Raw genomic sequence first — 20,348 nt, forward strand, 5'->3', positions numbered from 1 at the left:
TATATATATATATATATATATATATATATATATTTGAAGGGATATGTACAGAAAAAAAATTTAACATTACGATCAGATTGAAGTTTGTTTTATAAACAATGTTTATCATATCATCGAAGAAATAAATCAACTCCACAAGTCAAAATTTAAGACCTTATGTAATCGGTTATAACTTAACGCTAAATTTCATTCAAAACACTGAAATCAACTTCTCGTGCTGGAAAGAACAACTAAATCTCTGTCTCACCGTGTTCGGGGACATTAGAACATTAGTTAGTGTTTTCCTAGACACTCTAGACACTCTAACATTAGCTGAAAGATAACGGATGAATTGTTTTCCATAATACATCTGATCGATTTGATTGGACCTAGAGCTACATAAAAATAATTTTATTAACGTCTGAGTGGTGTACGGAGTACTATAGTTGTAGTTAAACTTGGATACTGCCTTATATCCGCACATAAATTCTTTTTAACGACTATTCTGTGCACAAGGATTCCTCTTCTTAGTTGTTAAAGCTTAGAGAAACAATGTTATCATACTTCGAAAAGAAAGCATTAACGATTCGAAATGTTATGGGGTTAAACAGACCTATAGATAGATGGATGGATAGAAATATCAGAAAGGCATATAGATATATCGGTAGGCTAGAGTTAAATTATTTTATATAGGGGTTAGCACAAGAATGAAGTTAGTTTTGTTATGAGGCATAATAAACATTTTCTTTTTATATTTATAGCAGAAGGCATTGACCATGGCCACTGAGACTAGTAGGCAAAGAAAAGATGGTATCCACAAACTGAAGACCTGGCTTGCATGCTAGCAATAGTGTGGAAACCGCTCTAAGACACCTAATGTGCCAAGTGATAGTGTTATATAGGTTGGCAGAGTAAATCTACCATCCAAGTTGGCCACAACAGGATTTGAACGGATAACGCCAAGAACCGGAACAAATACCGTAAATCATCAGGTCTGAAATTCTTACTACGCTTCTCTCACCCGCCTTCGATTAATTCTTTTTAATGTACGCTTTTAAATAACTGATGTCCATCTCATCAATGTATTTAACTTCGGTTTGATCTTTATGAATGAAATTACGTCTGAACAACTAAGATTTATAATACAAAATGTTATATTAACTTCATAAGAACTTATTACAGACAAAGAAACATATACTGCACCAACGAGGCGAAATCGAGTATTTGTAACTGTCAAATAACAGAATGCTTTCCAATCCTACATATATTATTCACTTGAAACCCGTTTCTCTCTTGGTATTTTAATTTAATTTTCCTTTTTTAAAATGTTAAATGTCTTGTGGGTTAGCATAACCGGGTGGTTTAAACTAATACATGAATATGTTATAACATATACTAATATCCAGCATAGCAATACGCCTCACCTAGATTTCATATTTGCATTATTAAATGTATATATTGAGTGCAACCCCGTTAGCTTTAATTACTAAGTGGATATATAAACGCAATAAACTTTAAAAGCAAATGACATTTTACATATAATACTGCAAAGTAAAACACAGATTTTTCTACTAAACTTTGATATCGTGCGATCGACTGCACAGTAGATTCATGGTTCTAATCTAGACAGCGGATATATTTTCTGCTTCTGTCTGAGATTGGGGATTATAATTCATATCATTTTACTTGACAAATCAGTGACTTCTTTCATTATTAATTAATGTCATTTTGTGTTTTAATTCCTAAATATTTTCTATCAGATTGTTTCATTGTGTGAGACTTCAATGACAATGGTTAGCTTTTTCTTCTCTATTTATCTTAATGTTATTTTTTATAATATCCTGTTTATATTTCCGTTTCATTGTTTCTAAATTTCTTCGGATATTTCGATCGTTATAAACTGTCAGTTTTATTGTTTTAGTTTATTGATTGCTTGTCTAAGTGTTTACAACTTTGTTTATGACTTTATTGCTTGATTGACTTGGTGTGCATGAATTTATTAATAAAGGGTAAATGTCACTCATTGATGTTAAGGAAATTACTTTAACAAGCAATATGAAAGATATCCAATTCACAAAATAATTTATTGGTGTCTTTAAAACATTTTTTCAACATCATAAATTTGAGACAGATTTCTTTTTGCTGAAATATTAAGCTGTCTACAGGATGCACATAAACAATGTTTTATACTCATAGAAACTATGGCTTATGAATTGATTCACAAGAAAGTAGTGCATCAAGATATCGCGTTACCTTCAAATTATATTTATAGTCTGAGGACTTGCAATGGATTGGATTCTTTTAAAGACATCTCAGAGTCAGATGAAAAGCCTAAACAAACTGACGAAGTTGCATACCTTTATCCTTATTTATTGCGACAGTACTTTTCAAGTAAAAGTGAGATGTTGAGCAAACTAGATGAAATGAAATTCTATACCAGATGAACCGTAAAGATCATATCCGCAATTTGTTTTCTTCTAAACAAAACCTAAAACCATTTAATTCGACATTAGTTAAAGTAAAATCCAATTTTCTGTAGCCCAATTTTACCATAATATTTTGGTTCCATTAAACTATCTTTTACAACGTTCATATTGAGAGTATTATTTTATGAAACTTTTATTCGGACATGTTACAGACTGTATGGTTTCTTTGTAGAGTGCATACTTCGTCATATATGCATATTTCGAAAAAAGTTTTAGGTTGTCATCAACATATTTAATAAAAAGAGAATTGAATTCTCAAGGAATAATTATGCGTTGAAAAGAAACTAGCCCATGTTTTAAAAGTACGTACAGCAAACAGAATTGTTTCCGTCTTATAATAAACTTATCTATGAAACATACACTACCCTGAAAAGTTTCCGAAGGAGTGAAGGGTGAACCATCGAATAAATGTACAGGAAGAAGAAAATTGTTATTGTTCTGGGAATATATAAGGCACAGAAAGCCATACACACAAAAATAGATAGATAAGTTAGTGTAAAACCATTTCATGTAGAGAGTATAAGAAAACAACAAACAAGAAAATAAATACTTATTTTCTTAAGTAAATTGATAGAGAGATCGAAACACCGATATATATGGCTAAATTTTTCTAAACATATTTAATATAGTGAGTATAAAAAATAAACTAGAAATTATTACGGCATTAAAAAAAAAAATTATTGTATGTATGTGTGTGTGCGTGTATGTGTGTGTATGTGTGGTGTTTGTTATTTTAATTGTTCTGGTTAGTACTAGAGATAACTAAGGACATGGTTTAGTCCAGTTATATCATCAACGAAAAAATCTGCACAGTATTAAATCAAGGTGTGTTAATGGAATCATTCAGTGTATTTACAAGAATAGATATTGATTGTTGTAAAAGAATACATTTAAATAGGAAAAGAGGACGGAGAAGTTGAATTGAGGAAGACTGATGAAAAAATAATGCAGATAGGAACCAGGAAAATGAAAGAGAAAAACCTGAAAAAATACAATTGATACAGGGTAAGCAAGCAAGAAGCAATTGAAAGAAGCAAAGTGGAAAAGATTGGGAAAATGTGAACTAGCGACATATAAAAATTAGATTTACATTTATTTTAAATAAAAGTTGCCATTTTAATTCAATTTATCATTTCGTTTCCCCAACATGCTTACATTTTTACTTTCAGAATAAATTTAAGCTGTCACATTTTCAGAGATATGATACAAACTAATAACGGTGTATTCAAATAGTGTTTACTCCTGTATGCTTCCATGTATAAATATAAGTGTGCTGGCATCACCATGTGGTTATGAATCACAGATTGTAATCATAAGATTCTAGTTCAATGTTACGTACCTCAATGTGTAAGGGTATTCAGCAATATTCTTGAATCGAGCTAAGTCTTGCGATTGAAATTCATCTACCAGGTAATCTACTACGTAACAACAACAACAACAACGTATATTGCATGTTTGAAATGTATAAAATTGAGTGAACCATCATGATCATAAAAAAACGAATGATGGCATTCTATAAAGAAACATTGCAATGCAAATGCTCTTTTTACTAAATACACGAATTAATTAGTAAAATCCTATCATGTCACTAGACAAAGGATTAAAAATGAAAATGGATATTATTTATCGTCTTAGATGTATCTTGTCTGGAGTAAATACCGCATCATCATTGCTGATATACTTTGGATGTTGATATACTCAATCAATCGAGTTTGGAGACGTGAGATCTTAATCAAATATATATTGATTTCAAGTTCTGGCACAAGGCCAGCAATTTTAGGAGGGGTGCAAGTCGATTACAACGAGCCCAGTGCTCAACTGATACTAACTTTATTGATCTTGAGAGGATGAACGGCAAAGTCGACCTAGGTGGAATTTGAACCCAGGACGCAAAACCGCTGAGCATTTTACTGGTGTCGTAACGATTCTGCCAGCTTGCAGTTTGCTTGTAGTGCTACCACTAAAGGGGAGATAACCTCTTATAATCAAATAGACATTAGCTTGCTAATCAAATATAGATTAATACAAAAATTCTAGCAACAGAGACAATAAAATAAGCCATCCTAGAGCCAAGGAACTTTTTGTCTTCTCTCTCAAAAATTGATATTTATAACTTCTGATATTGTTTCCATTAAATTCATCACATTTAATTCATTCATAATTTCTTTCTTGAGTTATTTTAGGTCGTAAATATCAATCAATAGTGAAGCAACTCACTATGTTGTGTATTGGTGTATTTAATACAATATATATATATATATATATATATATATATATATATATATATATACGAAGTTAAACTTGTGCTGCTATTTTAAGTAAATGGTCAGTTATTGTGTAATGATAAATGTAAAACAATTAAAACAGCAGACGACAATACATTTTAGTGACCAATTTATCACACAAATAAATTAATAGTTACTGTGTTGTGTAATACGAAAATCCCTTGCTTAATAAACAAAACATACGTGATTTGTCCCGTTAATAGGCCTGATTCTTTTCCTCTATCTCAAATGATACTTACATCTTATATAAATATCATTCATTAGTGTTTATAAATAATATCATTTTATCATAAATATCGTTCGTTCTGGAATCTAATATCATTTTGCGTCTAATATCTGAGCCTGTGATTTGCAATATAAGAACATGGTTCAAATAATTCTTGTCTTTTATCAAATATCAACTTTCAATTATATACTTTAGTTAAATGTTATTCAGAAGTGTCGGATTAGCAGAATCCTTAGCAAAGTCATAATGACAATAAATTATTAAGCATTTGTAAAACTGGCGGTACACCAACATGGTCACAGCCTCATAGCTGAAACATATAAAAGAATAAAGGAATATTATGTCTTAATATACAATGCTACAGAAATCTTTTTTGTCTTTTGTTTCTGTATTCACTAAAGGCAGCTAAGATGATATAAACGAGAGCTATTTCTCCACAATATCGTGGCGGCTTTGTGAAGAAGTTATGTATCTAGCTTTAAACATTCAAAAAGCAATCTCGAGCATCCTGTAGGTGGCAGTGTCACGGGTGATTTGCAATAATGAGGACTTTTGGGACACGGGCTGTGGCTTGGCAGTATCTCAATATGTTTACCTCCGTAAAGTCTGATAATTCACAGTCAAAAGAATCAATTAGTTTTATATCTACTTATATAGAGATACTATAGGACCAGATTAACAAGTTTAATATATACTGTACAGGGTGCCTGTCCGTGGCAAGATCACCTCTTTTTTGCGAATAGATGTGTTTTGCTCAAGAATACTATGCATCGTCCGGTCCAGGAATCGAAACCACAATCATGAACGCAACTCCCTAAACACAAGTTCAAGTGCCTAACATACACCTACACACACACCATTTTCCCACATTATTCATGCGACCATTAGCTTTGGGAAGTACGTAGAAAGAACCTAAATAGCTAGTACCAGCAAAATCTGTAACGTTCTGATAATGAAATTTGACCATGAAATCTGTTGTGGTCATATATTGAGTATGAGTGGATTATAAACGATCTGGAGATCGATAATGACGAAGGTGAGGCGATGAGTTTAGGACTGGTCAAGGTTGACCACGTGGAATTTGCGACGGCAGCACGAGACTTCAGTGCGTGTGTGTGTGTGCGTCTGTACTTGTGTGCGTCTGTATATGTGTGTGTATCTATGTGTGTGTGTGTCTGTGTGTGTGTACATACGTACACTCCTAACAATATATTTTTATAATGCATATTTGATAAGTATATCGTTTCTAATTCTTCATATATTTCCACACATCTTCGAGCTATCACTGTAGTTGATGAAGCTTGTAGTTCTCGGTACTTCTGCACAATATATTCCCTTCTATAAGATTTCTTTAACATTTTTCCTGTGTGGTTACATTAAGTTTGTTACTATTATATTATTTAAGCATTTTGTTCATATGAATTCGTTATTTATAATCCTACGTTATAATCCTACCTCTAAATATTTACACAATTATAATGTTATATGATTTCTTTTTGTGTATATCCTCATTTACTTTTGCCAAAGATAAATGCTACCAGCTTACATTATACTTCATCAAAGTATTGTACAACAGGTACTTACAAAATATATTATGTAATAATTTTTTTTATCCATGGTTATGTGGTTAAGACGCTTGCTTACAAACCACGTGGTTTCAGGTCTACTCTCATGGCGATGCATCCTTGGCAAGTGTCGCGTTATATAACGGTGGACCAACGAAGGTTTCATGTGTACATTTAGCTGTAAAAAGTTGGAAGCTGAACCCAAAGGTTCAATTTACAACCGATATGTTGGTGTAGTCGTCACTTAGGTGACGGAGAGTGGACCGGCATTGCTAGAAATGAGAGTCAAAACAACTCGTAGCTACGTGAGAGCACTTTTCTAACTACTAACAAGGGAGACAAGCAAGATGGATTCATATTGCTGATTTCAGATTTGATTATTCTTCATCAGCGACCCATTACTCCGTCGCCGAGGGTGAGAACCTCACTCACCCTGTCAGCCTTATAGACAACACCATAAGATCTTGTCTTTTTTGTCAGTCATTAGAAAAGTTCTCTCCCGTGGCTAAGAGTTGTTTTTTACTCTTATTTCTAGCAATGCCGGACCTCACTAGCAAACTCCATCAACTTAGTATTGCTTTTCAGTTGTAAATTGTGAACAGCCACCTTAATAATTTATAATTCTCACTTCATCATTTTGGAAACCAGTCAATGTTTCTTTTTGTGTTTTCTATAAGGTTGTGAGCGCAGCTGATGATCCTAAGTCATTGGCACTAAAGGTGAAATCAATTGATGTTGATAAGACTGTACTTTTCTTGGTGTTTTTGCAAAGGTAAGGACTTTTTCCTTATATTCGCCATGTTAATCATGCGTGTTTTGTTTATAGTGAGAAATATGTGGCTTTGGCGAGTTGACTCTTCTTTCTAGTATAGCTAGTACACATTTTTATGCCCTAAATGTTTCTGTATATTTCCCTATATTGGTTAAGCTTGCTGGCCACGTAATTATTATTATTATTGAGTGAGAGAGCAGTGCATGCTATCAAAGTGACATTATACTCATCATGGCTACCCGTCTAAGGGTAAACCAGGCACATGCATCACAGCCATATGTGCACGACATGGTGTTCTCATATCAAAATAAACAGCGCATGACCTCGCAGGTGGCGCCCAGTTAGAATTTTCTTCAAGTCGAGTAGCCTATCCCACTCAAAAGATCGCTGAATAAGGTTTGTTTAAGGACGTTGAGGAAAACACCCAGATTCCCAAAGGTTAATTATTCAAACCCTAAAGAATTCCTCTCCACACATGGCTATGATGCTCCCCCACTACTACTGCTCATGATCTGAGATGCACATATCGTCAGCCACCAAGGGACATGCTCAACTGGTTAAGGTCAAACAACTGACAAGCAAATCTGTGGTAGTGTGCAGAATATTTGCCGTAGCCCATCTTTTATACCAAGACAAAACAATGTACTATTATTATTGTTATTATTATTATTATTATTATTATTATTATTATTAATAATAATAATAATAATAATAATAATAATGATATTTTATGTATATATGTACGCACATAGTAAATATGTGTGCGTGCGCGTGCGTAGACGTGTGCAAGTGTGTGTGTGTGTTTTCGTGTGTGTGTGCCTCTCTGTGTGTGTGTGTGTGTGTGTGTGTGTGTGTGTGTGATTTTCTCAACACTACGTGTTGCTTGTAAATGAGAGCCATAATCGTACAAGTGATGTTCTTTACCAATCTTTCATACCTGACCATTTTTAAATATTACGTTGCTTGGGAATAAATGCATGTTGGTGACACGAATGTTACCAGTCCTTAGAAAATCTGCTCCATTGAATTACCTCTCAGCCATTCAAGCTTACAAAAGTGGATGTTAAAACGTTTTATGTTGATGAGCAGGATGAAAATGAGAATAAGTATGATGTCTGTGGTGCACCATATTTCACTCATAACCACTATTTAGTTTCAACCGTCTTTGATATTGTTTTTGTCTTTTTTTATCTTCGCTTTGGACATTTGAAACAAGAAGAGTTTTATTAATAGTATCGTGTTAATTAATCTTATCAATTATATTAATATTTTCTTTGTTTTTTTTTTCCTTTCTGAAGATCTGAATTTCTCTGATAAATTATCGTACTTACAATTTCTTTTAAAAATTATGTTGTTACAAGTTATAGTAGACTTAATATTGTTTTCTATTTTAGACTTCCTATGGCGTCATTTTAATGAATGTTCTAATTCATACAGAGTACTCGCTTAACGTTTTGCCTATAAATCTTACATAATTTTGTGAATGCGCATAGCTTAGTGCTTAGAGCATTCGGCTTACGATCGCAAGATCGTGAGTTCAATTCTCGATGACGGTTGTGTCCTTGAGCAAGACTCTTTATCTCTCGTTGCTCCAGTCCACTCAACTGACAAAAATTGCGTGGTACTGGTGTTTCAAAAGCCAGCATTGTCACTCTCTATGTCTCGCTGAATCTCCCTGAGAATTACGTTAAGTGTACACGTGTCTGCGGAATGCTCAGCCACATGCACGTTAATTTTATGAGCAGGCTCTTCCCTTGATCGGATCAACTGGATCCCTCGTCAACGTAACCGACGGAGTGCCAGCTGAAATTACATAATTTATAAAAAGAGAGAGTCTTTGAATTTTTGAACTAGAAAAACTCTGCTTCTATAATCGACTTGACTGAAAAATTTGGAAGCCGTTTCTTTTTACAATATTGTTTGAATTAAAACTATTTGTTGTATATTGTTTTGAGTTATTGTTTTCTTTTTGTTATAAATAGTGTTGTTATTAATGGTGTATTTATACACTAATCATCTTTCGAAAAGTCATCAGATTTACGAAATGGTAGAATTTTTTTTCAAAATAAAAGGCAATAGTTGATCAACATATATCAAAGAGGCCTATGATATAAAAAACATTCCATCCATGGTCAGTGTGTCTTTTATTTAATAACAATCTGTGTAATATACCATTCTATTTTTTAAATGGCTGATGTGATATCGATGCTGATATATACATATTTAGAAGGTTTCACCACCTATATATTCCCGCTTAGCTAGTAATTTTCTTAAGTAGAATGTATATTTAAACAAAAGATAACGCTGAAATCCAATTTACAATTGCATTTACAATCCTATTAATTTTTTCTGCAAATTATAAAAAGGCTTAAATATTCATATTTACTTTAAATATTAATCTCCTTTTCTTTATCCCCGCATATTAATTAGAAAAGGATAAGCCGATATAATTAAAAGATATATGAGGTTCCTTTTTTTTATATACTGCATTTTTTTCTTTACTTGAATTAAAGAGTATGTGATTAGCATAAAGGAGGTTTAAATATTTACCTGCTCTATAAAATAATTTTCTCACACACACTTCAATTAAATATAAGAGGATATCATTAAAAATATAGATTGGTTGTATGAATAAACATTTCAAAATTTATATTGTATAGTTTGTTTATGTTTTATATTTATTTTATTTTCTATTCTTACTTATCAACGGTTGCGTCATTCATTTTCAAAGAATCCACCAATCATTGGTTTTCACAGCATTTAAGATGTCAATAACCTCAAATGTGCGTAAATGCAACTAAAGTGGATCGAATGCATTTCAAATTATTCTTGTTGAAAATCACCGGTTTTATAGATGCGTAGGTGGAGGCGCAATGGCCCAGTGGTTAGGGCAGCGGATTCGCGGGCGTTGTGAGTGTTTATTGAGCGAAAACACCTAAAGCTCCACGAGGCTCCGGCAGGGGGATGGTGGCAAACCCTGTTGTACTCTTTCACCACAACTTTCTCTCACTCTTACTTTCTGTTTCTGTTGTGCTTGTAATTCAAAGGGTCAGCCTTGTCACACTGTGTCACGCTGAATATCCCTGAGAACTACGTTAAGGGTACACGTGTCTATGGAATGCTCAGCCACTTGCACGTTAATTTCACGAGCAGGCTGTTTCGTTGATCGGATCAACTAGAACCCTCGACGTCGTAAGCGACGGAGTGCCAACAACATATAGATGTGTAGATATTGGCGTAAGATATACATACATGGCTGTTTCATTCATATTTGGTTTCGAAGAAATGCCATCACAATGTATGTTATACCGCTTCCTTTTTAGTGTAGTCAACCTTTCAATCTCCACTTCACAACGTAATATTGGTGCTGCCGATAGGATTTGGAGAATTGGTAGTACCTGATCTTAATTTTAGTAACATCAGCTTAAAATATCTTTCAACAACTTCTAGGAGAATAAAACTACAGAACTCTGAAAATAGTAAACAAATACCACATCTCTTCATAACTAAAGCCTTATATGAACATGTTAAGAGTCCCTGTGATGTAGCCAAGCGTGATGGAGGAGAGGAACTTTACAGATATAAGAGATTACGACATCCTGGATAATATCAAAGAAGTGGTTGTTGCTGAAATGCAAGCTCTCTGACACTAAGACACATTATGAAAGTTCAACAGAATGCATACACCTTTGATTCTTTTGGGAATTTAATTAGTTGCAGAGAAAATGGCTATTAACTCCTGCACATTGCTGTTACTAGTTTTTATTGGCCACATTCAGCAGTTTAGAATGATACAGATTTTACTTTCCCTCCTACTAATATTAATATTAATCATATGCTAAAAAATTGTCAGTGTCACATGTTGACAAAAATTGTAGTTTTGTGGCTATACCGATAATATGAGAAAGTGTACCTCTTTTATGACAATATGCTTTATGTATAAGAAGAAACAGTTTCAGTCAGTTTGTCCTTATTCTGAGGAGAAATGTGAGAAAGTTGAGAAAGTTGACTGTGATACAGGTGTTGACCAAGTGTCGATCAACGTCTTTGTAACTGGGACAGAGCAGCCAACGAACTGGCTTTCGTTAAAGCAATGGACAATTGGAAGGAGAACTCGACAGCGATTTCATTCTTATCACAAAGAACATGTGGCCTACCATTGAATCCCAGTTTCTGATGATACCCAGGAAATAACAAGAGGGAAGATGTCCCTCGGGTTATTGCTTTGGATATGCCTGTTATGCTCTATAAAAACAACGTTCTATTTTAATGTACGTTGGAAAATACATTAGATGTTACCGGTATGATGATTTATCAGAAAAACTCTTGCATTAACCGTTGATGACTTGCAGTAATAAATAAAAACAAGTTTACCTGGTATGGATATTATTTTTGGAAATGACAGTCTCTTATGAATTTATTCTTGCATATTCTGGAAAAAGTTACTGGATTTGCAGCCCTGTGAAGAAAGCCCTCGACGTTTTCAGGAAAGAAGGTGCATACATCCTTTGAAACATTAAAGGAATAATAGCCTGAAATATATTTACGTATAGATATCTAATAAAACAAAAGAGGTCATAGTCACAATAGATGCTAGCCAACATTCAATATCAGGGTACTGGCTTAGAATGATCTTTCATATTTGTTATGATGTGTATCTGAAGGGGAATGTAACTATTCTCATATTGTAAGATTGTCTTTGTCGATAGACTGCATATTTTATTAAAACAAGAATGTTCCTTGAGAACTGACAACTGCAATAGGGAAATGCATAACATAACATGCAAATTCAAATAGCTGCTTTTGGGAACAAGATTTTATACATGTAAGCTTGTTGATGTTCTTTCATGAATTAATGTTAATGAGCCAGTAAAGTCAGAAAAAAAAATGGAATAGATATATCCCTTATTTATTACGTGGAAACAGATGTATTGAACATTAAACAGTTACAGATTGAAACAAAGAATGTTGCAGTTTTGTGTAGGATTGTTGATTGAATCAAAACGAATAGAAGGAATAATCTCCCAATGATTGTTTATCTCATTACTTTGAAACAACGCAAAAAAAACATTAACTGCTGAATGGGAATATTGTTGTCTCTGCGCTATTATGGCTTATTTCCATAGAAAAGCAATTTGATGACGTTCATTGTAAGGCTACATGACAGCTTGGTTATTCTAATTATGTCAAAAATTATATTTGAAATGGTCCTAAATGTTTATCTTGATATGAGATCACCATGTTTATCTTGATATGAGATCACCATGTCGCGCACATATGGTTGTGATGCATGTGCCTGGTGTACCCTTATCAGACGGGTAGTCATGATGGGCATAATGGGCTTCGTATATTTTACACCAGTGTCACTTTGATGTCATGCACTGCTCTCTCACTCAATAATGATAATAATAATAATAATAATAATAATAATAATAATAATAATAATAATAATAATAATAATAATAATAATAATAATAATAATAATAATAATAATAATAATAATAATAAAGTTCTGATATAGAGCCAGGCAGTGACTTTCATGGCTTCTGATCTTAGATGATTGGAAGTGTTATCATGCACATGTCTTGTCTTGGTATAAAAGATTTACACATTGCCTAAAGTATTCCTAGAAATACAATGGAAGAACAGAAAAGAGTATATTTCTTTCTTAATTGCCCACAAGCGGCTAAACATAGAGGGGACAATCAAGGACAGACAGAGGGATTAATTCGATTACAACGACCCCAGTGCCTAACTGGTATTTATTTAATCGACCCCGAAAGGATGAAAGGCAAAGTCGACCTCGGCAGAATTTGAACTCAGAACGTAGCGGTAGACGAAGTACCGTAAAGCATTTCGCCCGATTCTGCCTGCTCGCCGACTTAAAAAGGTATGTTGGGTGAACGGAATGAGTTGATTGGTTGCGGCTGTTAAGACGCTGACGGGTTTGCACCACTGACTAGTCTCTGAAATTGTTTCAATTATAGTACTTTTTGGCATTGGAGGCAAACACACACACACACACACGCATGCACACAGGAGCAGGAATATTAACATACATAGAGAATGAGAGCGAATGGGAGAAAGAAAGATAATTACAATTTATCTAAAGTCATCTACGCTCGTCTACAATTGGGTTATCGGAAGTTGCCTGTCAGCAATTTCATTTTTAGCTTAAATGTAAAACGAGAGAGAGACAGACAGAAAGATAGAGACAAAGAGAAAGAGAAAGAGAAAGAGAGAGTTGGGAGATAGAATGAACAAGAGAGATATTAGTATGTTTATGCCATAAAACATCGAATGAGACTGAAAGATCTTCTTATATCCTTTGGTTACAGCTGGAATATTGCTGTTCATAGACCTTCTCAATTAGATCTCACATGTGTGTTAGCAATACCAACAACATACCATAGATAGATCCTTTTTCTTGTAGTGTATTATATTACATATTGTAAAACAATCATAGATAACCTTAGACATTTCACAGGAGAATATCATTTAAGAAACCAGTAAGAGTTTAGGGTTTATTTTAGGGATTATGGCTCAGATAAATAAAAAACTAAATAAATAAACAGAAGTAAAGCGTTCCGGGCCATCCCGCTGGTGTCCGAGACTAGTATCAATAAATGAGGAAGATTATACCAGACCAAAGATGTTATGACCCGTGTGCTTGTAACATTAAGGTCTCCATAAAAGAAAAAAAAATGTTGTCATCGAAATAAATGACAGGTTAGTTCTACCACCAATTAACAAATATATGTATGTGTGTGTGTGTGGGGGGTCGCTTTGTCATACTTGGTGAAGTACCAGACTACCGCGGAAAATATAGAATGTCGAAAAACTTGTTGAACCACTTAAACTCACCACTTGGTCCATGTGTGCCCTTAACAGAGTCCACTTTCTTGGCAAACATTGGAATATGTCTCCAGTTTGAGAGACTCTTCGTTTTTCCCTCTCACCAAGCTGGAGTGTTCTATAAAGAATAGTTGGTCTTGCTAAAGGTGAAATAAAAAGCAAAAATTAAGAAGTAGCCAAAATAATTAGCGCAAGGTTTTCTATCAGACTCATTAGTACTTCTGCCTATTCATCACCATTTCTCGCAGACTCACACACGCACGTATACACACACACATAGATATACATTTGGTACCCGTGACGTCGCAACTAATTTCTACAGCTTAATGAACTGTAGCAACGTGAAAGTGTTTTGCTCAAGATTAGAACACACGGCCCGGTCTGGGAATTGAACTCACTACCTCATGAGTGTGTGTCCGACGCTCTAAACACTGAGCCATACGCCTTAACACACACACTACTCAAGACTATAGTAGAAGGCATTCCAAAAACAGTAGAACTGAAACAAGAACCACATGATTGCCAATTCCTCATATTAACCCCATAGTCATGTTTACGTGCAATGTAGTTCTGATAATTATAACTTAGTCATAATCTTATGATGCATAAAACACTCAGTAAACAGATTTACAGTTAAAACGACCAGAATTGTATTCAGTAGATAAACAAAGAGAGAAATCAATACTTCCACAAATATGCATTGAAAGAAAATTAATCCGTTTGTATAATGTATATTGTTAGATAAATCAATAAAAGAAAGAAGGGCCATATTCACTACCTTTCTGCACAATCTCATACACTGATGAAGAGAACGTAGGGACCGTTAACATCTTCAGATAGGGCTCGAGACCTCTATGTATGCTTGCACCTCTATGCCTCTTCCGAAAGGCACAGAGAAACTAATCTTGGCGTTAAACTAAGAAATAGATTGAGTATAACACCATAATGTAGACATAAATCATGGACCAATAACTGCTTTCTCGACTTGCAAGAAATAACAATCAAATTTACCTCAAACCACACGATATCGTCTTCGAAATGAAACGACATAGACATTGTCTTAAGAGATATACACAATGACAGATAATAACGACTGGAATATTTTTGAGGATAGGCCTTGTCGATCATACAGATATAGTGCATTTGATGGTACAGACTGGAATAGAACTGGCAAAACTATTCTATACTATTTCCTTTTAAAGCAGCAAAATTGAAATATTCACAAGAATAACTTGTTGTTTGAGTAACATATTCAACGTCTTTTTTTTTTTTCATTCATTTTTGTTTTTGGAAAAATTTATATCACGATAAGGCTGATATCTCAAATACTGTATTAATGTTTAAACAATAAAAGCGGGGTGGGGAGATAGGTAACCCATTATTATTATTATAAAATTTAAATGAATAAAACTACTATTGAATATTTGTACCGCAAAAGTAATGTGGTAAAAAATGGAAATTAAGTTTATTTTTATAATGATAATCAATTCTTCCTTCGATACTACGATATCCACATCCGCAATCTAAAATAATTAAGTATTAAATATGCAAAACGTTAATTGGAGAACAGCTCATACTTTATCACATTATATCGATTGTGTAACATGTAATTGCCTTCTAGTTTCCTTCGAGCAAATATCATTTTCTGTAAATTCGATGCTTGTTAAACACAACGTAAACTGTCTGAACGATTTATGAATTGAAATTTGTCAAGAATTTATCTCAATATTTATGGCCTATATCTAAATTTTATACTCAGCATTTATACACAATAATTGGCATATTCATCACGAAACACTTAATCAAAGTTAATTGGATCTCGTTTTGAAAAGCAAAATGTATGGATATGTACTTAAAGACCGGAATGGTGTAGAGAAGATTCCAAGCGGAAGCCTATTAAAGTACAATAGCAACTATGTGAATACAATTACAGCATTGCATATGTATTTGTAGGATTGTGTTAATTCGAGGCTGAAATTAGAGGAAGATTTACATCCCATCTCTAGCAGGGTACCTACAAAACAACGCATAGGGTTGTCCATTGGCTCATGTGTTGTAAGCTGGTTAGTTGTTGGTGTATATGATATTCATTTTTAGTGTTTCTATCATTATAGATGTTGCTATTGCCATCTAACCTCACAAATACTATAACAAGATACGACACGATATTTCTGTTTTGCATTGATATTTACAAGAAGTCTATTTTTAATTAATCATATCAGAACAACTTGTTAACCAACTCACTAATATTTTAAATAAAAGAAATCGTGTGTTTAATTACACCCTCCCTCACCTCATTTTGAATGTAAATCTCTGAAACACGTACATAATATAATCGAACCACATTTATCAATCACATTAGCATCGACATTGTTTTCCTTTTGACTTTGTTGTTTTCTGTCCTATTTACCAATTGCGACTTTCGTTTTGTAAATCATTGTTGCCAGTTATATGTTAGGCGTGAAGTGATTACAAGTTTACCATGTATAATAAATCAATGTATAATAAATAACTTTACATTGTATAATAAATCAGACTCTGCTGTTTTAAAATGTCGAGACACATTGGATACTCGGAAGATACGTATGCTTTTCATCAAAGGCTTGTTCAATAAAGGGTGGTTTTTGGGACCTCTACAACAAGTACAATCCCAGTTCTATTTCTACAATGTAATTAATCCTATTAGCAAACTTAAGTGATATGTCAAACAACTATAGGTAGTACCTCAATCGCTTTTAAATTGCACGGCAACCTCTTGAAAATATTAAGAAAATGATGGATAACTTAATAATATATTGTTGTACGTACTATATAAATGTTTGGCCAATATTGTATTTATAGACAGATGTAAATGACATTAACTTTATAAATATCTTCGATTATGTTTGTCTATGCATACCGGAGACTAAAAGTCTACAGAAATATTGTATAATACAGTATAGTATCTAAACAAACAATTGTTAACAAACAATTGTTAACAAACAAGCGTTATATTAGGTAAATGTTCGACAGACACACTAAAGAGATAAGAATGGCAAAGAATAGCTGTTTCATAGATCCATTGGAAATATGTCGGCCTCATAAGAAAAGTGCATTAATATGTGCTCGATTTTGAATTCGCATTTACGATTCAAGAGAGAAAATCGGCAACCATTCATTCAAAAATCACACTTTATTAATTGGTGGACACATTTAAAGCTTAGATAAACGCATATTTAGTATGGTATTGACCTTTACAGAAATTTCTTGTAATAAGTTATCTATGCAAATGAAAATTATTGATTTCTAACAAGACTTACTACAACCATAAACTTTGTGAAAAGGATATTTTGTTTTATCGGTCTCAGGGGATAAAAGTCGACCTTGAGAAAATTTGAACACAGAAGTTGAAGAAGCGCAATAAATACCGTCAGTTCACGTCTCAAATGTTCTTACGATTTTGTCGACTCACTCAGAAATACTAAGCGTATATCATTATCCTTTTTTTAATCTAAGTAATTGAATTGATATGACCCAGCCCGGTAAACTGTCCCTAGCTACTCGACCTACAAAATATAACACCGAAATCTATCTCCAATCACATCATACCTTCTTTCCAATAAAAATGCAGTCATTTTTACTGGCTTAATCATTTTAATTAACGAAATCTTTGAGTTACGATATTCATATATATATATATATATATATATATATATATATATATATCCAGACATACTTCTATCAAATATTCTATACCCAAGAAGGAACATAATAACACCGAAAAGTTATCTTCATTGCAATGGAAAAGAGGTAGGCTTATACTGTTAGATAACTGTGTTCCAGAAGAGAGTTTTAGTCAACCATATCGACTTTATTTTCACTGCGTGTATGCTGAAGCGCCGACTATATGAGATTTAATTTGATCTTTGGTAAATATATTTTATCAATCATCAAATGATGATGATGACTAAAAACCACCGATTGTTTTCTGTTTGTTATACAGTGATGGTTAGAATGTATGAGGCAACATATGCTTTGAGCAGAGATCTGCATAGGCTGTCCAACTTCATTTAATGGCATTGGTGGAAGACATTTGAAATACTGAGGAAAGGAAACTGAAAGGACCTTTACAATTTCAAAACATTATATTTGCATTTCGTTCGTCACCAAATGCTTCATTCTTAGATATATCCACAGTAATGAACTTGATTCAATCTAGGAAACTTTATTTTGAAAGAGAATTAATAAGGCTCTTATAAAGTAGGCCATGTTTACAGTTTGAGTTATTTCAATCTGTGATTACAAAAAGGCAGTCATTTTAAGCTGTCGAACACTTTAGATTTTCAGTAAGTGCTACTACCTCTGCTGCTACTTTGATGTTTCTAGTTTTTACTCTACTCCCATATCAATTATAAGTATTTCGAACCACTGTGCTATATGTTATATTTATTGCAGCATATACAGTGATCATAGCTACATTCAGAATTTTCGAAATTATTTTGTTCTGAAATTTATGGAGCACTTTATTTCTCTTCATGCATGCTGGTTCTTCCATTACGCATGAGTGCTATAGATGCATTTATTATATATATTCTGCCATTCTTGTAGTCAACGATAACAAGTCAGTTTGCAAATTCCACACCAATGTTAAACCAAAGAACGACTGAAAATTCAACCAGTAATCGAAGTGTATGCATCAGTTAAAAGAGTTGGTTTAGTAAACACTAAACGTAAATAATCTAAAATATAGCATCAAATTTGTATGAACCACTGGCATAGTGTATAAAAAGTGCATATCTTTAGAGTACAAATAAACTTTTCTAGTTAGAAAGCGATTCTATGTATATGTCCATATATAAGTCACTTAAAAGAGATTCGACATCAAAATGATCGAAGCGTTATATAGATGTAAATACTAAAATCTTTCGTATCTCTAAGGTTAACGTTCATAGGGTTATTACAGCGGAAACTTCTAACAGTATTAACAAAAGACCTTACCTTTGATATACAAGCACACATAGTTGGACGTGGAATTAATAAATGTATATGGTTACTTCAATTTCAGTGATCAACAGAAGAAATCACAGAAACATAAAGAAAAACAAGCCTCAACATCAATCTCTGTGAAATTCTAGCACATCTTTTTTTATCGAGATATTCCCCATTTTCTTTGCTATTTTTTAATATTTTTTTCATGGAATTGTGCCATTGGTCTAATAAATTCATCTTCAAATTTTGAATTTGCTTTGCAAAAATTTTAATCTGAAACCGTACGTTGAACAATTATTGATTATAGGTTATCAAAATATAGCAATATCTCATGAATTTGTAATAAGTTCTAGAGCACTTTCCATGAAACTGTCTTCGATTATACACATTACGATACACCTATCTCATTTCAGCTGTCTTCAAAGAGCATGCTGCGATAAAATATTGTCATACAAAGACAAATTCTCTCTAAATATTGTGCCAGTATGACCGACGGAAAATATATTAAAGACTAAACACGCAAAACCACTTCCTTCAGAATGAAGACTGCTGAAAATTCACATCAATGACTAATACACGCGCAGGTTTAATAACGAACAAAAAAAAATCAATATTATAATAAGCCCGTCCGTGATTGAAAATGACACCACGATATATCAACTACGCAAATAAATAACTGTCATCTATGCTTTCCGAAGAAATTTAACATGTCACGATGATATTAGATCAAATGTAGGAAATGGCTTGAAATTGTCGATATATCGATAGGTAACATTTGTGAAATTTCAGTGTACTCATTCAGGAAAACCATTTTTCAGAAACAGTTTATATAAATATTTTTAAAAGACTAGCGTATTTGTTGCCAAGTACATGTGCATACCATTGTCATATTTTTAATTTCTTTTATACTTAAATTATTATGAGGGGTAAAGACGAAGCTAGATGGAAGTGATTCGCTCCCTTACTCACAATACATTGCACACAGGTTGTGTGCCATTGGCCAGCTGGAAAAGACGTTTTCTAGAGGTTAAAATGTAGTAACATAGTTCTATATAGAACAGCCAAGTTAGAGTGGCAAACAAGAAGTTACCATCTAGTATTGTTACTACTTATATCTCGTTTAAAGATTTTAGAACAGGCTACTTTGCTCGTATGTATAAGTATGTGTGTGTATGTATGTATGTTTGCATACTAATATATACTTTTGTTATT

Source organism: Octopus bimaculoides, chromosome 6 (genome assembly GCF_001194135.2).
Source record: "Octopus bimaculoides isolate UCB-OBI-ISO-001 chromosome 6, ASM119413v2, whole genome shotgun sequence".
Taxonomy (NCBI): Eukaryota; Metazoa; Mollusca; class Cephalopoda; order Octopoda; family Octopodidae; genus Octopus; species Octopus bimaculoides.